This window comes from Triturus cristatus, chromosome 3_1, assembly GCF_964204655.1.
Source record: "Triturus cristatus chromosome 3_1, aTriCri1.1, whole genome shotgun sequence".
In the NCBI taxonomy this organism is placed as follows: Eukaryota; Metazoa; Chordata; class Amphibia; order Caudata; family Salamandridae; genus Triturus; species Triturus cristatus.
The window spans coordinates 808,535,700-808,561,569 of NC_140583.1; the positions used below are offsets into that span (position 1 = coordinate 808,535,700).

The window sequence follows — 25,870 nt, forward strand, 5'->3', positions numbered from 1 at the left end:
ACGGAGCTCCTCGGCCCCGGGCCTAGATGGCTTGTCGGGGGACTTTTACAAGGCATTTTCGGATCTGTTGGCGCCCAAGCTTATCGAGGTCTACGCCGAGGCCTTGGAACGAGAGACTCTCCCGCCCACTCTAAGCGAAGCGGTCATTGTTTTACTTCCAAAGCCGAATAAAGACCGGCGTTATGTGGGTCATACAGACCCCTTTCGCTACTGAATATGGACTACAAAATTCTCGCCAAAATTGTGGCCAACAGACTTTCACAATTGATGGAGTTTATTTACTGTACTGCACAGGATAAACCCTGACACACCCGCGGCCGCAATTCTTCTGGACACTGAAAAAGCCTTTGATTCTTTAGAATGGCCGTTTTTCTTATCCATAATGCAGCGCATGGGCATGCCGGCTGGCTTTATCGCCACCACACGGCTCATATATAGCCGCCCCACGGCGAGGCTCCGCATTAATGGTACGTTTTCGCGCCCGTTTGCTCTTACCCGCGGCACCCGTCAGGGCTGTCCGCTGTCGCCACTGCTGTTCATTCTCGCCATGAACCCACTAATCCGACATTTTCAGGAGCGACATCTCCAGAGGGCTCCAATTCCGGACAGGTCCCCTATTGGTCTCACTCTATGCCGACGACACCATACTGTATGTTAGAGAGCCTCAACTCAACCTGGCTCCTCTGATACGTGAAATACTTCGCTTTGGTCGTCATTCCGGGCTGGGTATCAATTGGCATAAGTCCATAATCTTCCCATTGACCAGCGGCACTTCTCCTTGGCAGTGCGAGTATCCGCTGGAGTGGTGCTCGGACTCTGTAAGATATTTGGGCATACACATCCATCTGAACACAGAAGAGATTATTCGTCTTAATTATGGCTGCGCGATTGCGAAGCTTGAATCGCAGGTGGACAAATGGCTACGGCTTCCGCTATCTATGGCGGCCAGAATCGCCATTATAAAAATGATAGTACTCCCTAAATTTTTGTATCTTTTTAATAATATCCCCATCCCTCTCACTCAAAATTTCTTTGCCTCGCTGCGGGCTCATTTGATTAGATTGGTCTGGGGAGGGAAGCAGCCACTGGTCCGCTGGCAGATACTCATGCTTCCGCACGATAGAGGCGGACTTGGAATACCAGATTTGTATCTATATTATTTGGTTGCGCAGTGTGCCCACGCCTATGCATGGTACCACCCGGACGCGCGGATTCCATTTCTTCGCCCGGAAGCTGATTTTGTGCTCCCGGGCCGATTGGCCGCGGTGTTGCCTAAGGGCGTACCCAGGAGTCCAGTTGATATTCAAACGGTGTCTACCACGAGCTGGGCTTGGAGTAGGCTATTGCGCGACAACGATCAGCCTATCTTATACTCAACTTCTCTCCCGTTACCTAATGAGGGATGGCTTCCGATCACTGGCGAGAAACTTGTGCAATGCACTTTGACGAAGTTTGACATCACCAAGATTGGTGATCTATACCCGGGCGGGCACGTATTCTCGATGTCGGAGGAGGCACGATTCAGTGATGCCACTTTCATGGACAGATTTATCCTTAATCGGCTGTATTGCACAGTCAGGTCGGGAATTAGGGGATTCCCCCTCGAGCCGGCTTCCTTTGAGCCACTTAATCTCCTCATCGACACGGCCACAGGGGCACATCTTATTTCTAAACTGTACAAGCTATGTATTGCGCAGGTTCCCTGCACGGACGACAAACTACGACTGGCATGGGAGACTGACCTGGGTAGGCCCATCACGGATGAACAGTGGTCCGCTTGCTGTAAGGTCACCAAAAAGATATCCCTCAATAGCCGCCACAAACTCTTACACTACAGGTTTTTCCGCAGAAGCTACACGACGCCGGCTAATTTTCACTCCATTGATCCCAAGCGGCCCCACACATGCTGGAAGTGTGCCTCCCCTCATGCTGACTTTGCCCATATGACCTGGACTTGTCCGAAATTGCAACCATACTGGGCGCAGATACACAAAATCATGGGGGACATGCTGGGGCTTACCCTGGTTCCTACCCCGGAGGTGGCGTTGTTGGGATACACGGTTAACTTTCCCAAGTCCGTGAGGAGGCTGGCGTCGCTGGGCTTTCTACTAGCAAAGCGAGAAATTGCTAAGCGCTGGGGTAGTGGGGCGGTTCCCGCAACTAATGCATGGCTTACTGATATGGCTTACTGTAGCACAAACAGCGAGATTTACTCCAGTCTTCTTTCTGCAACAGCTCGTCCCAAAGATATCTGGGGTCCCTACAGAACATATATCGCGAATATGCCGGGCGCCTCTCCCACACACTCTGACTCGGGAATTGTGCCCACAGGGGTTGGTTAGATTTGGCTGTGGTGCCTCTGTGTGAACGTGCGGGCTTCGGGGAGGTTGTGGTGCGACGGGTCCCCCTTGCCTTGGGTATGATTTCTGGGTGGCGCATGGGTTTGGCACTGCAGGATTTGAATGGCATGGCTCTTATGCAGGAGATGGGCATGGTGGGGGTCATGGGATCTGACGGGCTTGGTTGCTGCAACAAAGAACAGGAAATTGCCGCCTGGAGCCGGGCTTATCTATTGTTAACGGACACAGGAGTATTGCCATCGCACTGTTTGATTCACGCACATGACAGTTGTAACCATTGCAGAGATCTCGTATTGATTTGTTTACAAAAGATAAATAACGTTTTTGGTTTTTTTTTTTTTAAAGAAAAATGGTGCCACTTCCCTGCGTAGGCCGCACTCCGGTTCCCCTGCTTCTTCCTCAGCGCTCCTCTAAGCCCTTGGGTAAGGGTCCCCCCTGCATCTGCAAGATCTTGTGTATTCGCTGCATGGTCAATTGCGGTCCGTCCCAGTCTCCCTATGGACCGCCCAGCTGGGTTTGCTGCCCAAAGGGGCACACCTGCCGAAGGGGTCCGTCATTTTGCAGGTCACTGTCACACAGCCGCCCAATCCTCCGGTCTCCAGCAGTGGGGCTTCCTGAGAACTCATCACAACCTCACAGCCATTCTCCAAGCCTGGCCCCCTCACTTCTCCCCCCTACCCGAGGTCCAGCTTTTACCATTGGTTGCAGGAGTCTCAGGGGGGGCAGGGTAATTGTGCTCCTGTGGGCCTTGGGTGCTGGAGCTCTGCAACTACACAGCCAACTTCACATGTCCCCGGCCACGCCCCCGATTTTTGATAACTTATGCAGAAAAGTAACTTGGCAAAACGTTCTTCAGGCTATCTGAGCCAGGACCGGCTTAAACCAGTTCTGTTAATCATAATACCGCCAGAGTTGGAATAAATATTCCTGTCTAGGAGACTTGACTTATCCCTGGTTCAGACGACAATGGCTTACCTCTGGGTCCAGAAAGGCCGATGGGGAATAACTGCTGACCACTTAGCAGGGGTACGCTATCTGGAAGTGGACAGGGACAGTTTGGATAACAGAGCAGCTTGACCACCTCATGACTTGGAGACTACTTCAGAAGAGCTTTAACAAGTTAGATCTTTGGTTAAATTGTTAATTCTGACAACTCAAATTCTCGCCCTCCTGTCAAGAAACCCATTGATGAACAAGCACTGAAAACATTATTATTTAAAATAACATATCAAAAACAGACTGAGGCATAGGCAGCAGATTAGTTTTGTTTTTGGTTGTATGTGCAAGCTACATACCGCAGTGAGGTGAGGGCTATTCAGGATGCAGGTATAGGCACTAGCACCGATAGGGAACTTTGCTTGTGGGGGGGGGTGAAGTACTTCGAGTACCATGGCAAATTAATTTCTTCATGGGAAACCGAATAAATCATCTTACCTTCTCTAAACTGGTCATGCACCTTGAGAGCAGCAGTTGCTCTTTATTGTCACAGGTTCCAGCCAGGTTTAAAAGCAATAGGGACACACAATGAGTGGGGCTACAAGAAGAGGGTTGAGGCATACATTTTACCAAGCCCAGGGATGTTGCAAAAAGAGTCAATGAGCAGATTTCTAAGTAGCTTAACCTGGGACTACTCTATCAGTCACAGTGTCACTTCTGACAGCGTGATCTCGAATTGGTCTGATGTTTTATAGTCAACAGAAATCTCTGCCAATTTTATGTAAACCACCCTGGGGTCCCGTTTTTTAGGCAATTTTCAAAGGAAAACCGTAGTGAAAGCCCAAAGTAAATATGGAGGATAGTCAGAAAGGTGTACCCGTAAATAAGCATTAATCACAAGGATGTCTCTTTGAAGACACAAATCCTCCCTTTTAATTGCACAGTACGTCAAGACATCTTTCAACTTCTTTAACTTAACGAGATTTATTAAATGAATATGCCTTGAAATAATGATTTCAAAATATAGACAGGCAGTTCTGCTCATTGTCAAGATGTCTGCTTGTATAACATGATTTCCTGACAAATTTAGCACGACATGTTACATCCCTAGTGATTAAATCAATAAGCACTGGATGGTTGGATGGCAGAGCTGGGGAGGGGAAGTGAGCTGGTGTTTGCTTCAAAGACTCCGGATTCTAGCTCAAGTCTAATTATACACTGTGCATTTGGAAAGTGTTCAAATCACACTAAAGCTTTCGATTCCTGGATGCCGACATGCATTTTGACAGAAAGTAATGTGCTATGATAAACTAACCCACAGAAAAAATGAATGGTAAGATTAAATAAATTTAAAAAATTGGTGCACTTTCAGATCAGACCATTCCTCCTCCAACTTCAAGTGGCATTTGGTGAGCTTAAGCAACACAAAGGAGTAAGTGCTCATGAACAAAGCTACAGGGTCAAAAAACACAGGCCAAAAAGAAGTTCCTATAGTAGAACAGAAGGCACCCTTTAGTTTATCTGCTGAGCATAGACACAGGAAATGAAAAAACTGACTAATGCTGTGCGATTTAGCAAAAGCAATTCGGTATTCAAATGATGTTTTGATTTTTACATTTTTCTCACCACGAGTTACTACTCAAAATGTTCTGGAATTCTGTTAACTATGTGAAGGTAGCCTGCTTCAAGTAGAATGGTAACTTGATGGAGGAGACACGCTGATGGGTCAGCTCGATGTTAATGGGGATGAAGTGCTAGGAAGAGAACAAGGAATGGGAGTTTATAGTAATCTCTAAACTGGGTGATGTAACAAAACATGGACCTATGAATCTCTCAGAAGGAAAGGGAGATGGAGCTAGAGACTTATCGATCTGATAAACATTTGCACTTGATCCATGATGTAGACGCGCATCTAAATCTGTGGACCTTCAGAAGTTTTAGTCACAGTAGAACGGAAAGACTATCCTACAATCAAGAATGTTTTATGTACAGAACCACAATGGTACCCATGCTGGATAAGCTTGTAAAATTAAGCAGGAGCTGGAGTCTTGCCCGAGGAGGGGTGTTGGCAAAGCTCATGTTTTGCTGTCTGGAATTTATGTAGCGCACATTCGGCTATTAATATTGCAATGCAGCGCTTTTGGAAGGCCATGAATTACTTGGTAAATGTTTCCAATGTAGAACCGTCTGCTTGGGTTTGTGGCAATGTATAATTGTAGGAGAATGTGTCTTTGGTGGCGAGTTTTCAGACATAATGAGCTATATGTTTGAATGTGGCCAAGGGAATTAAGTGTGCACTAGTGCGAAATTCAGGTTATTTAATGTAAGGATATCTCTCGGTTTTAATACAAGATAGAGAGGATGTAGAAAACATGTTAAAGAGATTCCCTGAATTGTGGAAAGAGCAAAACTGAGAAAGTGGGCGTCTTCCACAATGTATGGTGCTGCACAAAGCCAACTTTTTCGGGCCAATGTGAGAAAAACATGACTGTGCCACCACAAAGTGGTGAAGGTAGGCACCTGATGCTGATCCTAAGAAAACACCAACTGGAATAAATATCAACTGACAAGACACCCACAGACTAACATCAGTGGTACTAGTTGCAGTATGATACAGTGAAAAGACTCACCACCCCTGGTAAGATCTGTGATGCTCAGTGGAATGAACAAATATATGGTATTAAGTAACATACCCATTAGGCCAGAACATTATTCCAGACAGATCAGGGAACGGAAGAAGGAACACTTATCCATATTGGGCGATGGCTAACTGTAGACGTTGTATCATGTGTGTCAATTGTTGTGTTACTCCAGCAATGTTCTTTAACACGGTTATCCTGTCTGACAATCGCCGCCACAGCACTTAATACCGGACTAAGCTAGCTTATCTGCACAGAGATATTTAATAATGATAGCAGTAATGAAGACCTCGGATTACATCAACTCGATGCATCGGAGGGTAGGAACAAGTACATATCTAGACAGTATACTAAGCCACAGACCACAATAAGAATATATATGCACTCCACACTGTCCACACACAGGCAGGCGCACATAGAAGTGATTACACTTAGCCATTTTTGACTGTGCACTTGAGGGTTTTGCAAATACTTGGAAACCAAATACCCTGTTCACTGCAGTGAGTGTACATTTGCTGAACGTTTGAACACCAGCCTGACTCAACTCGTGAATTTTCCTCTCACAGAGCAAACGCAGTGACCTTTAAATATTCCACAGCGGGGACGGACCTTGTGTACTGTGAATTGAGGCCAAAGCCCAATATGTCAATATAGTAAATGAATGCAGTGCCACACAGCCGAACTCTACTGGCGTCTGCCCAACAACAACGGCAAGAAACCTCTGCTTGGTGATTCCAAAACATCTAAAAAAAAAACAGGATCACGCTCTTCCTGCCGCCAAAGAAAAAAAAACGATACACTCCAATCCCCGCAAAGAAAACACAAAAAAGATTATGTGGTATCCAGTGAAACAGGTATGGCAGCTATTGACATTTTTACCCATTGCTCAACTTCCCCGATTATTTTCAACCTCATGACCTGCAACAACCCGCTCATGGAATCATCATGCACCACAAACCAATCTTAGCAACGCGCATCATAACCACGTCACTGCCCCTGACTAAACTCACGTTACACACGAGTATGAACACAGCCCCTCTTCCTGTTATCCAAATCACACTGTAAAACTTATACACAGATCCCCGTTAGCCCACTATAGCACTCACTTCCTCCCTCCCACTCACACTTCCAAGCAGCACAAGGCCCTCCCAACACCTCCCATAAGCACATCACGCGGCCTAAATTATTCCCACTCTTTATGGAAATACATTAGAATGGCCCCAATCACTCCCTCCCCAGAGCACAATAAGCATATCAAAGTCCCTCTCTTACTATCTTACACCTACCGGCTCACATCGCAAGTACTACTGCTGGACCGTCGCAGCTCACATTTACAGGCACATCACAGAGAGCCCCAAAGACTCATTCAATATCAAGCAGGGCCATATGATCCAACCCATACTAGACGCACACACTGCATACTCCTTGCGCGCGCAGGCACACAGTGCGTACTCCTTGCGCGCGCAGGCACACAGTGCGTACTCCTTGCGCGCGCAGGCACACAGTGCGTACTCCTTGCGCGCGCAGGCACACAGTGCGTACTCCTTGCGCGCGCAGGCACACAGTGCGTACTCCTTGCGCGCGCAGGCACACAGTGCGTACTCCTGGCACGCGCACACTTGAGCAGCTGCACCAACTGCGTAGCTCCTCTGAACAAGTCTGTACTATTCTCACATAATCAAGTGCCCGCTCCTCTAGAAAACGATGCCAGAACTAATGCACATACCGCCACCAGCGTCTGTACAAACCACCACCAGCCCGAATCTTAATGTGGGCCTTCACAAACGCTCGAGCACAGCCCCTGCACAAACCATGCAGCACATCAAGTAAAAACCTGCACCAGAGCTGGAGCAACATTGCAGCAGTGCCTGCACAATATTATAGCAATGTCTGGCTGCATAGCACACGACAACAGTTGACCCAGTCAGTACTTGCACGTGTCTACCCCGTCACCGGCAAAAACGTATACCAGGCCCAGCGGAAACCTGAATAGCTTGTGCAAAAAACAAGTTGGCACCAGCGTGCACGTGCACCAATCTGCGCAAACATGCACGGGTGGACTGCGTCAGCCTGTATCAGAACCTGAGCAAACGTGCATCGGCGACCACACACACCTCTGCCTGCACCAACTTGCAAAGCCTACCGGAGTGAATCCTCTTCACAAAGCTATGGATGGCACTGTTCACTAAGTACGCACTTACAATTCAGCAGTAACTTCGTCTTCTACAGGGCGTTCGCAAGTGCTGGTACAAAGGCGCGTATGCTGGCCAGGCGAGAGCATGCTGCAGAGCCTACCCAACTCCGTCCCGGTCATCGGAAATCCCCAATGCTGGCCCCGTTAACCCGCTTGCCTTGCAGAGCAGCCTGCTTTTTTTTTTCAACGCCAGGCGATTCTGTTTTCCATTTGCAGCCTTGGACAGCTCTGAGGCCTCCCAATAAGTTGCATGAAAAGAATTCCTCGTCCTGATTAATTTCAGGCATGCAGTGTGGAGTAGCTCTTGCGTCAATAATTCGTCATCAACCACTAGCTGTCTGGAGCAAACATAAACAGAGCGCCAGACTCCGGCATGCAGGCCTGAGAGGGGGCCAGCGGCGGTTAGCCGTTTTAAAGCCGCAGGACGGGGTAGCGCTCCGAGAATAGGAGGGCTGCGTGCGACTCTGATCTCCGGCTTGCTCTTCCACACGGTTTATCCGCCTCTAGCCAGTGGTGCAAGGAGGGGGAACACACAGATTATCGGCGCTTTGAGCAGATTCTCTCGGTGCTTTGAGAAGATTCTCGTTAGGTGCTACTTCTAAGATACAATTAGTGTTCTCCTTTTTTACCGTTCACATCTTCTCACGTAGTTATAAAGCAACATAACAGAAACAAATCTATAAGGCTATGCACACACGTGCGAAGGACGAAACAATCAAAAGTAGCAATATTGTTAATATTGCGAATCATGGGAGTAGCCAAAAAATTAAAATAGCCCCCATTCGAAAGTTACCTCTAAACAGAGTGCGAAGCGAGCAAATGCGACCCTTCTAACAAGACTTCCTTTCACCCTGCTTGCCCCATCCATCTTTGCCCCTTCCACATGTGCAAGCATTCATGTCTTTTAACCATCCATCCATTCACTCGTCTTCATCTGTGCATTCTTGGATACTTCCACCCATTCATACTTTTACCAGCCAGTCCTTTCACTCTTTCATCCAATCTTTCTTTTAACCTTTTTATTCTTCCATTCCTCTTTCTTCCATCTTTCCTTTCGTGTTTCCCCTTATATCTACCCATTTTTTTTCTCATCCTAACATTTTCTTTCCTGTCTTTCTCCGACATGCTCATTGTTTTCCAGTGTGTTCCTCCCCGCGCCTGTCTTTCTCCGACATGCTCATTGTTTTCCAGTGTGTTCCTCCTCGCGTTGCCAATATCTCATTTTTTAGGTCGAGCCTAGCAGCAGCGTGTATGCGCTGCTCACTCTGCGAGGAATGCTGTAGTAGGGTATGCTGTGAAAGCCTTGTCCACTCTCCGCTCATATTGGTCACTGGCTTTGTGTCATTGTGCTTCTTAAATGCTGGCTTCTGATTGGTAAATAGGCTTTTTAGTCCCTCCTTGGTACTGCATTGTCTACATTTGTTACCGCCCGTAAGGACTGGACCTTTTACTGGGCATGCTATACGGTCTGCTTTATCATAGCTAACAGCACTATTTTGTTTATTTTTTTTAATTTGCTGCGCGGTCTGCTTTCACTTTAGCGGCCGAGCTTGCTTATTTAATTAATTTACAGCGCGGGCCACTTTCGTTTTGCGGCCGCGCTTGTTCATTTAATTAATTTGCAGAGTGGTCAGCTCACTTTAACAGCCGCGCTTAATTATTTAATTAATTTGCTGTTTTCGTCTGCGTGAGGGGCACAGGCGAGGCTAGACCCAGGCACGTCACGCGAGGCTTGGTTCTGTTGTGGTGAAAGGCAGGCACTATTACCTAAACAAGTATTTGCAATGCAATAGGTCTCGCATTTACGCGAGTTTGAGCTATTGACATTGCAAATGACAATGCCTTTTATTTTTGTTTTTAAAACATAAATAAAAGGCATTGCCATTTACAATGCCAATAGGTTAAACTCGCATAAATGCAAGACCTATTGCATTGCAAATGCTGTTTTTTCTTTGTGTTCCCTTCCCTGAGCATGCCAGCTGAAGGCTCACAGCCGTCTCACATGGTGTTTCTTAGCAGTGCAATGTATCACCATTTTGTCTACAGACATAGGAGACCCAAAAACAATTAAATGTTTATCTGGAACTTCAGCTTATCAAGTCCAGTTGGAGCCCCCGCCTCAGCTGCTAAAGTGGGGGGTTCTCTACGCCACTGTCGCAAATATAATAACTCCTTTAGCACGGCTTGCAATATACTGCTGATGAAACACGCGACACGGCCAGCAACATATATCATATGTGCATAATATTATGCATTATATTTAGGCCATATTTTCAATGGGGGTGGACATACTGTACAGACAAGAACATTGGCAGGTGTAAAAACAATACTTATGCGTGGTATTAAAACAATATGCTGCACAATACCAGAGCAACTTCTCTTAGATTTTCATTTATTCTTGAACCAGGGTCCACATGCCCCAAGACACTGATGCCTAATACTTTCTAGTGTTAACTAACCAATGTTTTATGTTGACAATGTGATGCATTATGCCCCAGAATTACTAGTGGCGGAAACAGAACCAAGCAAGACCAACAACTGGGTGGGTTACAGGTCTTCTGTACAGTCTTCCAGAAAGAGCATTAGAATCTATGAGCAATTTTAACATTAGAATAAGATTTATATTAGTTTGCAGTGTCGGTAATCCACCTAATTAGGCCATTCAGCATTATGGTGTCTATTTGGGGACACAAACTATATTCTGTAGTCCATTCGTGAAAGAAATAGAGCAGCGGATGTAAACTTTTTCAATCATAACTTCATGAATCTCTTGTGATCGTGAGCAGTCATGTTCCTATAGCAGCTCACTCTGCTTTCAATTAGGGGTTTGTTTATATAGCGCGCTACACACCCATGAGGGTCTCAAGGCGCTGGGGAAGGGGAGCGGCTCTGGCTCAGTCGAAGAACCAGGTTTTGAGGTCATTCCTGAACGTGTGCATGGTCAGGGAGTGTCTGATGTACACAGGGAGCTTGTTCCAGGTCCTGGCTGCGATGTAGCAGAAATCTCTCCCGCTGGTTCTGGTGATGTAGGGGACCTCTGCTAGGGAGAGGTCGACAGAGCGGAGGTTCCTCTTGGGTATGTGAAAGGATACTCTCTCGTTGAGGTATTTGGGTCCGATGTTGAGGGATTTGTAGGCGTGGGTGAGGAGTTTGAAGGTGACCCTCTTCTCGACGGGGAGCCAGTGTCAAATAACTAGGGCAAATAATGCAAAAATACTTAAGCTTAGCTTCTACATGTGTGCATGTTCCAGGTAAGTCCTTTTCTGTTACTCATCATCATAATCTTCATTAGATTTTAGAAATAAAATCATAAAAGACAAATCGATTAAAAAGAGTAAAAATTGACATCCACATTTTCACACTTGGCTTTAAAACCCCCGAAAGATGACATACAAGAAAGAAACAAACTGTAGGTTAATTTAAAAAAAACTGTAAATACAGTAAAGCCGGCCTGACTTGAGTAAAATTCATTGATTTTAAAATTGACTGCAAAAACTTACGTCATAGGTTATTATGTTTCGGACAAACCATAAAAATATGCACTGTGTCATTGACCAAGATGTTGTCACAGTCACATAAGGGCAATTCCAAATCCTTAAAACAACCATGATTACAAAAAACGAATCGCATGAATAAATTCAACATAAAATAAATCATTAAGCGTCGCTGATGGTGTGTCATATTCCAAGTCAAATAGGGTTCTAAATTACTAACCGTTTTCACTAAAAACGCATGTCGGACTGAGAGTTTCAATATTGCAGAGTCCTCCCGGTCCGCAGCCATTTGCCCATATATGCCACTGCAAACCATTTGTGATCAGAGCTAACTATGCTGCTGGGATTAGCATATAAATCAGGCCTCCCTAAAGACATTATATTATGGGATATATAAGCCAGCGTCAGAAAGGATTCACCCAATTTTAAACACTCTGCAATATTAAACTATTAAAACCAAGTTCCTCCTTTGTCTAAATCGATAGCCAAAGTTTTAAAGGGAAAGTTTAGCTGGTCAATGATGTAACCTAACCCAGTTCTTCGAGGACGATTTCATAGGGTACGCTTTGTGGGACACCCAGGAGGCCCCTTAAAAATGTATTTTCTTCTACTTGAATCAGGATGACCGGGCCATAGGCCAATATTCCACTGCCATAACTCGCTAATGGGACGCACTTAGCCCTGAAGATTTCCAAGACTGATTTAATGTGGGTGTGCCGAAGCCGGCGTGAGAAATAGCCAATGCTAACCGTGGCTCTATTGAAAGACATCACATTCCGAGTAATAAGTGTGTGCCAGTTTAGACCAGAGTCCAGCTGGACCCCTAAATATCTGAACTTATCTACCTGACTGACGTGGTGTCCATCTACTACAAATTTTAGTTTTCGTATTGGGCAGACTAAACTTCATTACATGTCATTTTGAAAAGTTGGTAGAAAGGTCAAGGCTGTTCATAAAGTTAATAAAAATTTAAAGAAATTTTTATAAACCCATAGCTGTTTGGGCAATTAAAACTGTCATCTGTATAAAGCAGGCCCGGTATAGAACAACCTCCTATTTTGGGGTCATCCAACCACGGGTCTGTCAAAGCTTGTTCTATTTGATTAATATAAAACAAATAAAAACAGTGCTAAAATACAGCCTTGACGAACCCCATGCCGCAGTTTAAAGTGCTCTGTGCATTCCCCCGTTAGGGCTGAACCTGACAGTAGCAGAGAGATCTTTGCGCAAATCATACAGAAAATTTATTACTGCAGAGTCCACTTCCATCTGAGCCATCATAGACCATAGTTTGGAACGGTTTACTGTCAAAGGCAGAGCTAAGGTCCATGAAGGCCAATTTCAAACCTTTTGACAAGTACCACCAACCCCATACCGGAAGCCCAATTTCCGAACTTAAGGTAACAAAGGAAAATAACTCTTTGCACTTATAACAAAATCCAAAGTGGACTCATTGTGTAATACATCCGGAAAGGAACCTCAAGGCCCAGCAACTTTTCATGGGCAATATGAAGAGTGGGTCACTTACTATATGCTCAATAAGATGAAAGCCTGTGGAAACAACTGCAACTGCAGGTTACCAAGCAAACTCAAAGTGATCACATTGCCTCTCTCAAGAATCATATGGACTCAAAGAAAAGAACATGCAGAAATTGTCTAAAAGTAGCAGCCAAATTCAAAATAACAAGTAAATGATAGCTAGGGTAGCACAAGGAAATCAGAGAAGTTCTGCAAGAATGATGAGGAGGCACTGATCAGACGTCTGGTAAATTTGTTAGAAACTGCAAAGACAGCTAAGGAAATAAACAGAGAAGCTTAATGGGAATTAACTGCATTGAGCAATTATAACCATGCATAATTGGACGCCAAAATCGAAACTATTTGTTAAATCTGTCGAACGGGAATAAAGAAAATGTTAGTTGGAAAAGGAAATTCGAAAATCTCAAACAGATCTTAGACAAAAAATTGTAAAAAAAAATTGAGTTCGAACGAAATAAGAGTTCTGTATAAGAATAACGTGAAAAACAATTGTGAATGATAAGGGAAAAAAAAGGCCCATCAAATAGACACTGCAAAACACTAATTCAAAATTAGAAAACAATAGTAGATTTAACATGATAAAATGATCTGCCAAGAACACCACTCAAGCTCAGAAAACGCCAAAATCAAGGAGATGGGCACAACCCAAGCAGCTAGCACCTTAGTAGTAAGTTATGGTGGGGTACCACAACTAACAGGTGAACATGTAGGATTAAAAAAAACAGAGAAGCTCCAGGACCAAATTCTATAATCCAGCAATGTTTTCTACCACTCAAGAAATGAAGGATACCAATCCCTGTGCACCATATCAGAACTTTACAAATTAACATATATTCCAAAGCCCTGCTGTTAATGCGTGGATCTATTCAAAATTTGACAGCACCCTCCTCAACCCCCAAAAAACACCTACACCCATACAGACTATTTGGAACGATTAATACTGGCCAGACGATCTAACTTATCATGCTGTGAGCAGGACTGAAAATGTGTAAAAGATTGCAAAAGAAGGCATTTACAATTGTGACTCCCCAGAGGCCACATCGCTCTGATCCAATGGATATTAAACAGGTCTGGGACACAGAATATAACGGGCCTTAAATCCAGGGCCAGACTGGTCTCTTATTACATGGGATACTTCCCTGGGGGGGCTGGACCAATTGGAGGCCAGTTTTGAAAGCCAGGGCTGCTGGTGCCTCTTTCACTTTCCCTTGTGATAAGCCCAAAATTGAATACACTCCCCTGGCAATGAGATAATTGGGGCAGGCAAACTGAAACAAAGTTGAAAATTACAAAAGATTGGAATGAATAACTGCCACAGACAAAGCCCGGTTCATACTCTAAAGCAATCTAAGGCAGCCTAAATTGGTAAGACTGCAGAGAGCGAAGATATTCCACGGCCAAAAAGGAATCCAAGCAGGTTGCTCAAATGTTGGGATGAATTTCTGAATCCAAGTACTAGTTGAGTATAGGGGAATTTTTTTTTTTTTTTAAAGGAAGCAGTTTGTGGTCCTTCAGGCCCACTGAAACAAGCGAAGAGGCAGCTAACCAAGACGATAACAAAATAGGTTCAATAAAGATGTAGTACATGATTTAGAGAAAATCCAGAATGGTTCCATTTTGGTGAAACTATTTCTTATCAAATCCAAAACAGCAAAAATCCATGAGTGCACTAAACCGTACAAAACGAAGACAAAATCATCATGAAACGCACCAAAACTTCTTTGGGTTCCAAAAATAGAAAAGTCAGGAAGTCTATGGAAAAACGGTTTCCTAAAACATGAGCAGTACAAAACTAGGAAAGTGAAAAGAGAAGTTTATTGGCATGGAAACCTGTTTTGTACATCTATTGTGACCTGAACCTAAACACATGAAGAAATGTGGAGTGCTCAGGGAGGACTGCAAGGAGTTAAAGAGAAAAGAGAAGACGGGTTGGGAGCAGAAAAGGTAGAAACCCTCATGGACGAGAGATAAATATACATTTTGATTTTAATCAATTAAGTAGAGGGGGTTCCTGTGTCAAAAGAAGGACAGAGTTCTAGTTTTTTAACCATGAAAGATAGCGAAGTCTGATTGACCAGATGTTGAAAAACATCTTAGGGTATATCCTACCAGGTAAAGCAGAGAGATCATTTGCCAGAACTGCACATTACTATTGGGCCCAGCAGACAGACGAAGAGTGCTCTTGGCACACTGACTGGTGAGTGTTCTTGGGCTCTATCCTTCAATCAAGAGAGAGAGGGGTAATGAGCAAGATACCTGGAATCTAGGGTACAATACAGAATTAGAAAGAGTTGACGTTGAAAGATAACCTTGTTATGGATTGGGGGGGGGGGGGTTTTGAAGAAATGGATATGTGGATTTGGGGGTCATTTGGGGGACCACCCAAAGGTGCAGGGTCCACCCTTCGTCCACGGGTCCGGGATACAAACTGAGACCAACACTGGAGCGCCGAGAGAAAGGATATTTATTACAATCTCATGAGATGGAGAGAGAGCATAGGCAACAGACACCCGCAGCTTGTCTGAGGAGGCAATCTCCTGAGTGCTTTGCTTCTGCACCTTATATACCCTTCATCCCCACCCTGTGTGCGCTAGGTGAACAATAACAAACACCAATAATTTACAGACAAGCAATGGTCAGTTATGATTCAATCAGCAGGTGGTGGCTGTTTGGCCTCTGCAGGGCATAGGTGAAAAAGGCATGATTATATGTCAAGCAAAGGTTAATCTGATAAGTCCACAGATGGTAGCGGTGAGGCCCCTGCAGGGTGTAGGCGAAAAGCATGTTTATACGACAAGTAAAGTTCGATCAGATAAGTCCGCAGATTGTAGTTGTTGGACCCCTGCAGGGCACAGGCTAGAGGAATGATTACACAGCAAGCAGAGGTCAATCTGATAGGCCTGCAGATGGTAGCTGTTGGACGTCTGCAGGGCATAGTGTGCAGGGTGAGGACGATAAACATCTGGGAAACTCCCTGTCCGACTGGTTGAGCATGGGCTGGTCAGTTTGTGGCAGGTCAAAGCACGAACAGGATGTGAGCGTCCGTGCAGGAATGTGGGAGGTCAAAAGTAGAGCTACAGAGTGATCGTGAAAGAGAGAGAGAAGGTCAGTCATGAAGGGTATAGCACAAAATGGCAGAGTGAATGGCAAGATAACAGACCTACTTTTCCACAGTCCCTCCTTTTGCCATAAGCGAAACCATTTAAAAAAAAAAAGTCAATTACAATGTTCATCAATAGCTGTGTCTCACGTTTAGTCCTTATTTTATCGTTCTTGACCTGTGCATTTGCGGGGACTGACTTGATAGCATTTGCACAGAGGCCACAGAGTGGGGGACCACATTGAAGGCAAAGACAACAAAAGAGAACCAGGGCAAGAGGTATCAGGATGATCATTAGAACCTTCCAGCCCCATGTCAGCAGAAGTTGCCATATCCAAGAACCAAGGGACCATGAGTCTGTATCTTGATGGAGGTCAGAGGCTATTCGATGGAGTGCGGAAATAGCCTCGTAGACAGATGATGAATGATCCGGAACATACACGCAACAGCTGGTGCGGATGATGCGACATGCTCCTCTGCGGTCAGCTAGGATGACATCAAGGACTATGCGATTTTGTAGAGTGACTAGGTGTACCGCTTGAAGCTCCGCAGTGTTGTTGGCCAAAATACCAGCTGTGATGTCGACGGTGGCTTCCAGGACTCTGGTGAGGTGGCGAATGGCTCCGCTGTTTGCCATTGGTCTCCAGAAGAGAAGGAAGCCCTTCATGGCATCCAGCGTTACAACAAACAAATGATGGATGGAATTTTGACAATGCAAACATTCTCCCCCAGTCAAGAGATCTGGGTTAAATCCATCGTTCTTTTGCCCACTACGCCACCCCAGTTCAGACATGGCCATATGCAAATCAGTCTTGACCCTGTGCCTCATGGGAACAGTCCAGAAGGAACTGCCAAGCCAGGTCTTCCCTGGACCGGAATCAAGCATCCTAGGACCGGTTTCTGGCTATCAGCCGTCATCAGCCAGGATAGCTTGACTCCAGTGGCGTAGTGAGCACGGGACCCACGTCTGGGCATACCCATCCCACTTAGGGCGAAAAGCGTTACAACAAACAAATGATGGACAGAGTGCTGACAATGCAAACATTCTCCCCCAGTCAAGAGATCTGGGTTAAATCCATCGTTCTTTTGCCCACTACGCCACCCCAGTTCAGACATGGCCATGTCTGAACTGGGGTGGCAGAGTGGGCTAAAGAACGGTGATGGATTAAACCCAGATCAGTTCCTTTGGTTTTTGCTTTGTTCGCCATAAGTTGGCAGGGTATGCTCAGACGCGAGCCCCTTGCTCACTTTGCCACTGGATTCAAGCAAGCCTGGCTGAAGACGGCTGAAATGCCAGAAACCGGTCCTAGGAAGCTTGTTTACGGTCCAGAGAAGACATGGCTTGGCAGTTCGGGCTGGACTGTTCCCATGAGGCACAGGGTCATGCTGATTTGCATATGGCCATGTCTGAACTGGGGTGGCAGAGTGGGCTAAAGAACGGTGATGGATTAAACCCAGATCAGTTGACTGGGGGTGAGTGCTTGCAATGTTCAACACTCCGTCCATCATTTCCTTTGGTTTTTGCTTTGTTCTTCATGGCATCCAGGCATTGTTGAGAGGTTGTGTCTGTTTGTTCACCCACATCGTTGCTGCGGCGGGCGCGATGATGAAGAGGAGAAGCAATGTAGACAGGGGGAAGGAGGAAAGCTATGTATCATGTGCCTCTCCAAGTGTAGGCCTTTGTTCCACACACGAAGTAGGTGTTTGGGGAGGCAACAAGGGGCGGTGGAGATGTCGTATTCAGAGTTGTTGTCACGACAAGAGCTGTCCCCAACGTACTCAATACCTAAGCCTCTGATACACATTAGTCCAGGAATGCGAACAACAGCTAGCGGTGGGGTCCGCTTGGCGGGTGTCCTTGCTTTGAAGCTGGAGAAGCGTATTCTACTGGTAGAGTCGAATACCAGCATTTCCTCCTTCTCATCCTCAGACATGCGTGTAGAATTGTTCTTTGGACAAACAGCATTGCCCGTTTTGTTCTGCCAGAACTCATCTTGCAATTGTTGGAGAGTGATGTCGGCAAGGCCGCTGGACCGATGGGCGCCCATGATGAGCGACATCCAGGCAGCGCAAGAGGCGTGTATAGAGTAAGAGTAAGGGAGGAAGGGTATGTTATTCTCCGTGGAGTGAGGCAGGAGACCACAGACCCAACAGTTCGTTTTATTCAATACCTCATTATGTTGATGCAACATTTGGATGAAGGTGTTGTTCCAAAACTCTTGTCGCCTATTTTGGAGATAAGGGGACAAGGAGACATGGGAATGTTCAGGAGGCATGGCATCAGTGGGCAATATGGTATCCTTGGCTGGTGCCCCTTCCTCTAGGATCCAGAAGAGGATGCCAAAGATAATAGTGAGAAGGAGAACTGTCGTCAAAGCTACTGACCTGTTATTATGCAGTTTGTTACATAGTGCTATCTTCTTGTTGGAAAGTTCCATGGTTTCTTTGTATGTCATAATCAGTCTTCTTTTGGGCTGTACAGCTGTTGGAGAGAAAAGGTGAGCCCTACGCGTCGCCGGTAGCTGGTGGTTGCTTCTCCTGGCTAGGCTTCTCAGTACCCCGCTACCTGGAGTACCAATCCACCCTTCCAGATAATACTACCGCCCTGCGACTTTTGGCTCACTTTCCCTGTCCAGTCGCTGGAGCTCCAGAGGCCGTGCGTGGGCGAAGGTTGTATCTTTCTTTAGTTGGCACGGTGTTATCTTTAAATAATTCCAGTTCTGGGAGACCACACAGAGGGGGTCGCACATTAGAACTTCCTTGTAGGTGGACAAGGTAGAATCAGTTTGAGTGATGCTGGGGATCTTCCGGCAGTGCACAGCATGGATCCAGGATTTCTTGCCTTCGACTCGCAGGGCCGTTCTAGTGGTCAGAAGGACTAGCAGGGGCCCTTATAACCGGGGTTGCAGCGTCTTCTTTCGAGCAAATTTTTTTACCATAACGAAGTGGCCCGGTAGGATGGTATGTCACGGCGGATCGATCAGGCAATGCTTCCTGGACCTGCTGATGAATGGAAGACAAAGTTTGTGTAAGTACGGACAAATAAATCACTCAACAATTCACAAGGGGAATCAGACAATGTGGTAGCAGGGGGTGCGCCCCAGATGTTCATTGGGCGTCCAAAGACCACCTCACACGGAGTCAATGAGGTGCGGGAATACGGGACAGATCTTATTGATAGAAGGGCCAGTGGTAGCGCATCTGGCCATTTTAGCCCCGTAGTTTCTACTATTTTGGCTAGTTTGGATTTGATTGTGGCATTGTATCTTACCACTAGGCCTGCTGATGGGGGGTGGAAGACGGCATGACATTTTTGTTGAACCCCTAATCCTGATAGTATATGCTTGACTATTTCTCCAATGAAATGACTCCCACTGTCACTTCATAGGACTCGGGAAAGGCCGTAGCGGGGAAAGAATTCCTTCAGCAATATCTTGGCGGTGGTTAGGGCAGTGTTGTCTCTAACCGGGTAAGCCTCCACCCATTTGCTGAACGCGCAAACAACCACCAAAACATATTTAAGGTTGCTGCATCGTTCCATTTGGATATAATCCATTTGCAGCACTTCAAAAGGTAATGTGGGAATGGCATTTCCTGCCCGAGGTACCCGAGTCCCTTTACCTGCATTGTAGCGGAGACAAACCAAACACTGTTGGACCAGCCTGGAGGCGGTAGACCGGAGTTGGTGGTTATCCCACACTTCCTGTAATATTTTAGTCATGGTGGCAGCATTGGTGTGTGCTGGCAAATGAGTCATGTTCAACAATGGGAGGAGATAAGCATTTGGCAATTTCCAAAGTTTTGCATCGCCAACAATTTTCCTCATTAAGCATGCCCTCCTTCTCCCAATTTTGAATTTCTTCAGAGGTGGCAGTGGACTGAATGTCCCGGATCTGTTGTCTAACATCATGCCACTTCTCTGCTTGGGATTTTACTATGTACATAGGGGTATGTATTCTTTCCTGTGCTGTAGCCCGGGCTGTCTCATCAGCAAAGGCAGTTCCTAATCCTATTTCGTCTGTGACCTTGTGTGCGTTGCATTTAACAATAGCTAATGTTCTGGGTAGTGTCAATGCTTGGAGCAATGCAGTGACTAATTCACCATGCTGAATGGGCGTACCATGTGACGTTAAGAACCCTCTCTCCTTCCAAAGGATAACAAAAGTATGGGCCGCTCCAAAGGCGTACTGGCTGTCGGTATAGATGGTGACAGCGAGATCCTGGCCAAGAATACAAGCGCGGGTGAGAGCTATAAGTTCTGCGGCCGGAGCCGAATTCTGAGGTATGCGTGCAGTCTCAACAATGGTATTGGTAGTGGTGACGGCATAGGCAGCAGATGTGGTACCGTTTGATAGTTTAATACAAGATCCGTCCACCCACAATTGCCCATCCTATTCCATGAGAGTGGTGTCTTTTAAATCTACCCGTCCCTTAGTCTGTTCTTCTGTTCGAAAGAGGCAATCACGTGGAATGTCTGTGATGTCAGGATCTGGTGTGGGCAGAAGTGTGGCAGGATTCAAGGTCGCACATCTCTTTAGCGTGATATGGGGTGCTAACAGCGCAAGTTCGTATCCTGTTAGTCGTGCACTAGTGAGGTGTTGTGTCTGTCTGATTCAGTAATATGTCGACTGCGTGTGGAACTAATACGTCAATCTAGATCCCAACACAATCCCTTCACTTTGTCATATAGAGACGGCCGCTGCTGCAACCGCTCTAAGGCAAGAGGGCAGACCTCGGGCCACAGGGTCTAGGGTGGCCGAAAAGTAAGCGCATGGGCGTTGTTTGGTGCCGTGAATTTGGGTCACGACAGAGAGTACATCCCGAGCGCTCATGGGTGTAGAGGCAGAAGGGTTTAGAGTAATCAGGTGTGCCCAATACTGGTGCAGAGCAAAGAGCGTGGCGTAAGTCTTGAAAGGCTTGGTCGTGTTCATGTGTCCAAGGAAGAGGTGTGGGTGTGTCTTTTGTAACAAAGCAAGGAGTGGCTTAACTATGAGGGAAAAATTCGGTATCCATTGGCGACAAAAGGAAGTGAGACCAATTAGTGCACGAACATCTCTTTGGGTGGTGGGAGAGGAAAGGTTTAGTATTGTTTGGATGCGGTCAGGTGTAAGAGTACGTCCCTCCTTAGACAGCAGATGGCCGAGGTAGGTCACCTGCTATCTACAATACTGTAGCTTATTCTTAGATACCTTATGGCCTTGTGATGCCAAAAAGTGCAGTGTAGTAAGAGAAGCAGTGCGAGCCAGGGCCGGAGTGTCTGCAGCCAACAGAATGTCATCGACATATTGGATGAGAACAACGCCGGGTGGTAACTGTATTTGGTCGAGCTGTTTAAGGGCCTGGCTGTAGATGCTAGGGCTTTCGGTATACCCTTTAGGAGCCCGACAGATTCTGTACGATCTGTTTTTTTATGGTGAAGCCAAAAGGATAGCGTGACTCAGGATGCATTGGTATGGAGAAAAAGGCATTTTTGACATCTATTATTGTGAAGTTGGTAGCAGTTGAGGGGATCATTGTCAATATAGTTATGTCAGAGACTACAGGATATTGTGGGACCACCATTTTGTTAATTGCGCGGAGGTCAATGACAAAACGGTATATTTTCTCAGAAGTGGATGTACGTTTCAAAACTGGAAGGATGGGGCTATTGCAAATGTTAGACTGAACTTCCTCAACTACCCCAGCTGCAATCATATCCTGTACTATAGGCATGAGCGCCTTTTCGCCGTCTGCAGAAATTTTATACTGAGGGAGGCGAGGAAGAGGTGCATTCTGTTGTACTGTTATGTGGACAGGATCCATCACAATCTCCCTCACAATCTCCCCCATGTCGGTGTCCATGATGGCCCACAGGGTGTCCAGTAACTGGGACAAATCCTGCTGTTTGGAATCAGTGAGACAATAAAGGCGGGATTCATAACCAAGGGGGCAATCATTATCAAACAGTATGACTGACATTCTGAGGAGAACAGCGAATGGAGGCTCTGAAATGCTTTAAGAGATCAATGTCCATCAAATTGTCTGGGCCGTTTGGGGAGAGCAGAAAAGAGGCCATCGCTGCGTACCCCTGTATGTCCAGGGGCACCTCCTGGTGGAGGCTGTGCCGTCAAATCCTACAGATGTGACCGATAAACCAGACAGGGGCGCCCTAGGAATCCGCTTATGTGAGAGGGCCCTTCTAGAGGCCCCTGTGTCGACCAAGAATTTGCCCTGAGTTCCAACCACTGAAGCTGTGACATAGGGCCCTGATTGATCAACTGGAAGTTCCACTGGTTCCTTTCCCTGTCCCTGGCTGTCTCATACAAATTCATTGTCGGGGAAGTGGTCACCAGAAAAATCGTGTGCAAAAGCCTGTCTATTGTTATCGAAGACATTGGGGCGTTGTCCGTTGGAGGGTGGGACTCTTCCTCTACTCAGTCCCCTTCACCGACCCATTGTATTTTGCTGTAAAAGAGGACAATCTGCGCGCCAGTGGCCAGTTTCCTTACAATATGCGCATTGGTCCTGGGACAGTTGACATGGGGGTGGGTGTGTTCCAGCAGTTGCAGGCATATAATTATACTGTGGACCTCTACCTTTTCCTCCCCCGCTGATGCTTATTTGGGAAAGCATTACTTTTTCTTTAAGTTCTTTTCTTATCTTTTTCCTCCTCTATCTTATTCTGCAGATGTTCATAATATTGGGCCATAGTCAAGATCTCTGTGGGTGTTGCAGCAGGCCACGTGCTTTCTCTACTCTGTAACTTTGTGGAGATGGGTGGCGACAATCCTTTAACAAAAGTCTGAACTAGTAAGTGTCGACCTGTCTCAGTCGTCGAGTCCTGTCCACTATAGTCAATAAACACCTGGCTGAGGCGGGAGAAGTAGTCAGATGTAGTTTCCTCAGATTTTTGTTTACAAGCAGTGATGGCTGTCCAATCTACTTTCCTAGCTGGAATTATGGCCTTGAATTTTTTTACTAGGTTACTTGGCAGCTCTAAAATAGCTTCTGCAGGCCTTTCACCTGGTTTTCTGTCCCTATCCATTGTCGTCAAATCCTCCCACTTATGTTTGAACAAGGCCTCATCGTCAACTTTCCTTATGGGTCTCCGAATATCTGGGGGCAGAATTAACCCAAAGAACTGATCTGTGTCAGTCAGTGTCATCGTATAAGTGGTAATAACCGTGTCCAGCCCTTCGTAGAATCCCGTTGGATTCTTCCAGGGCAAGTCCTTTTTGAAAGCTAAGATGTCAGCTCGAAGCCACGGAGTGTACACCCAATTATATAACATCCTACTTTTGGCATCTGGACTATCCAGTCCCTCAGCAGTACCTGCCCCTCGAGCGGGGACTGGAGTTGCTTCCCTTATTGGTGCCATACGACCTCCAGTCGCACCCTCCATTACTAGTGGCTTTTCCTCTTCCTCCTGGTCTCTCCTTAAACCCTCCATCATTTGTAGCGTGAGTGTTAACAAACTGTTGCTTTCCTCAGCACTTCCTCCCCCCTCTGTCAACTTACGATACAATCCTCTAACATGGTCTGCTGGTGTCACTTCGTGGCTTTTCTCATAAAGAGAAAATACTTCATAAGCAAATTGTTGTAGGAAGTAGCCCTTTTGAGGTGGTGCATAGGCCTCATAGATAGCACAGACTTGGCTAGAAGTGAAAAGATCCTCCAGGCAGGTGCGAACTAGACCATTCAAGGCCTGTTTCTGTGCGGATGTAATGTGGGGTCGAGCAGAAGATGTGGTCTCGGGGTTCAGATTGAGCTGGAGGGGCTTTGGGATCGGGAGGCAGGGTTTGGGCATTTTCGGAGGGTACATTTCCATCGGCCGGCCGTGGGATGGGATGGGGAGGGACATGGTACGGTGGTGGCAATGGATGGAGGAGAAGCTCCTCTTCATGGGGGGTCTGCTTGCGCTAGTGGTGTATGACCAGACACATTCAACCTGTGTTCTCTGTCTGTGCACGCAAGATTGGATGCAACTTTTTCCTGCTGTAATTCTATTAATGTCTGTTTATCGCTCTTTCGAGCCTCTTTCTGCAGCCTCGCCTGAGCCCTTCTCTCTCTTTCAGCTCCCTCCTTTTTCCATTGGCCTAGGGCGTCAAACATAGCTTGTCGCGACCTTCGTCTAAAGAGCTGTATTTCTACAGCCTCAATTTTGTGAGATTCAAAAGAACCATATATGGGCCACTGAGTCTCTTTATCCTTGGACGTGTATGTATGCCATAATGAATTATACATTATGGGAGAAATACCGTATTTTATGTACATATCCTTACTTGAGGGAGCCGGCTGACTATCTACCAAAACCCTTGATCGAGATATACAACAACCAAACCATCGTGCAAATTTACTAAACGCGGGCATGTTTTTCTGTGTTAAAAAACGTCTCTACAAATTTCTAGTTCGGACAAAAAGTCCACATTACCCGCCCAGTATCACTCTTTGCAAAGAGTGACTTCTTACCGAAGAATACCAGCTAACCAAACAAATAACAAAAAGGTGTTGCAAACCAGCGACCCTACCAGAATCCTTAGTCTTGTTCTCCAGGCGGTCTCTTTCCTGCAAAGATCGTCCAAGTCTATCGGGGGCCCGAGTCAGGACCGGAGCCCCTTGCGGGGGTGTTTTTCGATGTAGTGAAGGTCGGGTGGTGGCTATGAGGATGAGGGTCTTTTTCACGTAGGCATGCCCCACCACCGTCCGTTCAAGTTCCTCGTCGGGACCCCTAGACCGGGCAGCCGCGTCGCGGATGGGCCCAACATTGGGCGCCAATTGTGGATTTGGGGGTCCTTGGGGGGGGGACCTCCCAAAGGTGCAGGGTCCACCCTTCGTCCACGGGTCCGGGATACAAACTGAGACCAACACTGGAGCGCCGAGAGAAAGAATATTTATTACAATCTCATGAGATGGAGAGAGAGCATCGGCAACAGACACCTGCAGCTTGTCTGAGGAGGCAATCTCCTGAGTGCTTTGCTTCTGCACCTTATATACCCTTCATCCCCACCCTGTGCATGCTAGGTGAACAATAACAAACACCAATAATTTACAGACAAGCAATGGTCAGTTATGATACAATCAGCAGGTGGTGGTTGTTTGGCCCCTGCAGGGCATAGGTGAAAAAGGCATGATTATATGTCAAAGAAAGGTTAATCTGATAAGCCCACAGATGGTAGCGGTGAGGCCCCTGCATGGTGTAGGCGAAAAGCATGTTTATACGACAAGTAAAGTTCGATCAGATAAGTCCGCAGATGGTAGTTGTTGGACCCCTGCAGGGCACAGGCGAGAGGAATGATTACACAGCAAGCAGAGGTCAATCTGATAGGCCTGCAGATGGTAGCTGTTGGACGTCTGCAGGGCATAGTGTGCAGGGTGAGGATGATAAACATCTGGGAAATTCCCTGTCCGACTGGTTGAGCATGGGCTGGTCAGTTTGTGGCAGGTCAAAGCACGAACAGGATGTGAGCGTCCGTGCAGGAATGTGGGAGGTCAAAAGTGGAGCTCCAGAGTGATCGTGAAAGAGAGAGAAGGTCATTCATGAAGGGTATAGCACAAAAAGGCGGAGTGAATGGCAAGATAACAGACCTACTTTTCCACAGATATTGCTGGGCTATTTACTGAGACTAGAC

At 46.4% G+C, this 25,870-nt stretch overlaps 1 protein-coding gene across 6 annotated transcripts in view; it reads right to left on the reverse strand.

Moving 5' to 3' along the window:
- HDAC4 (histone deacetylase 4) overlaps positions 1–25,870 on the reverse strand; it is a 1,546,655-nt gene that overhangs the window by 1,198,307 nt on the left and 322,478 nt on the right. The window contains exon 1 of one of the 6 annotated variants that reach the window (XM_085645140.1): positions 8,137–8,260. The exons of the other annotated variants lie outside the window; for them this stretch is intronic. The gene's annotated coding sequence lies outside the window, so the exon portion shown is untranslated. Of the gene's footprint in view, positions 1–8,136; positions 8,261–25,870 lie in introns of those variants that run through there. 6 annotated transcript variants of the gene reach the window in all.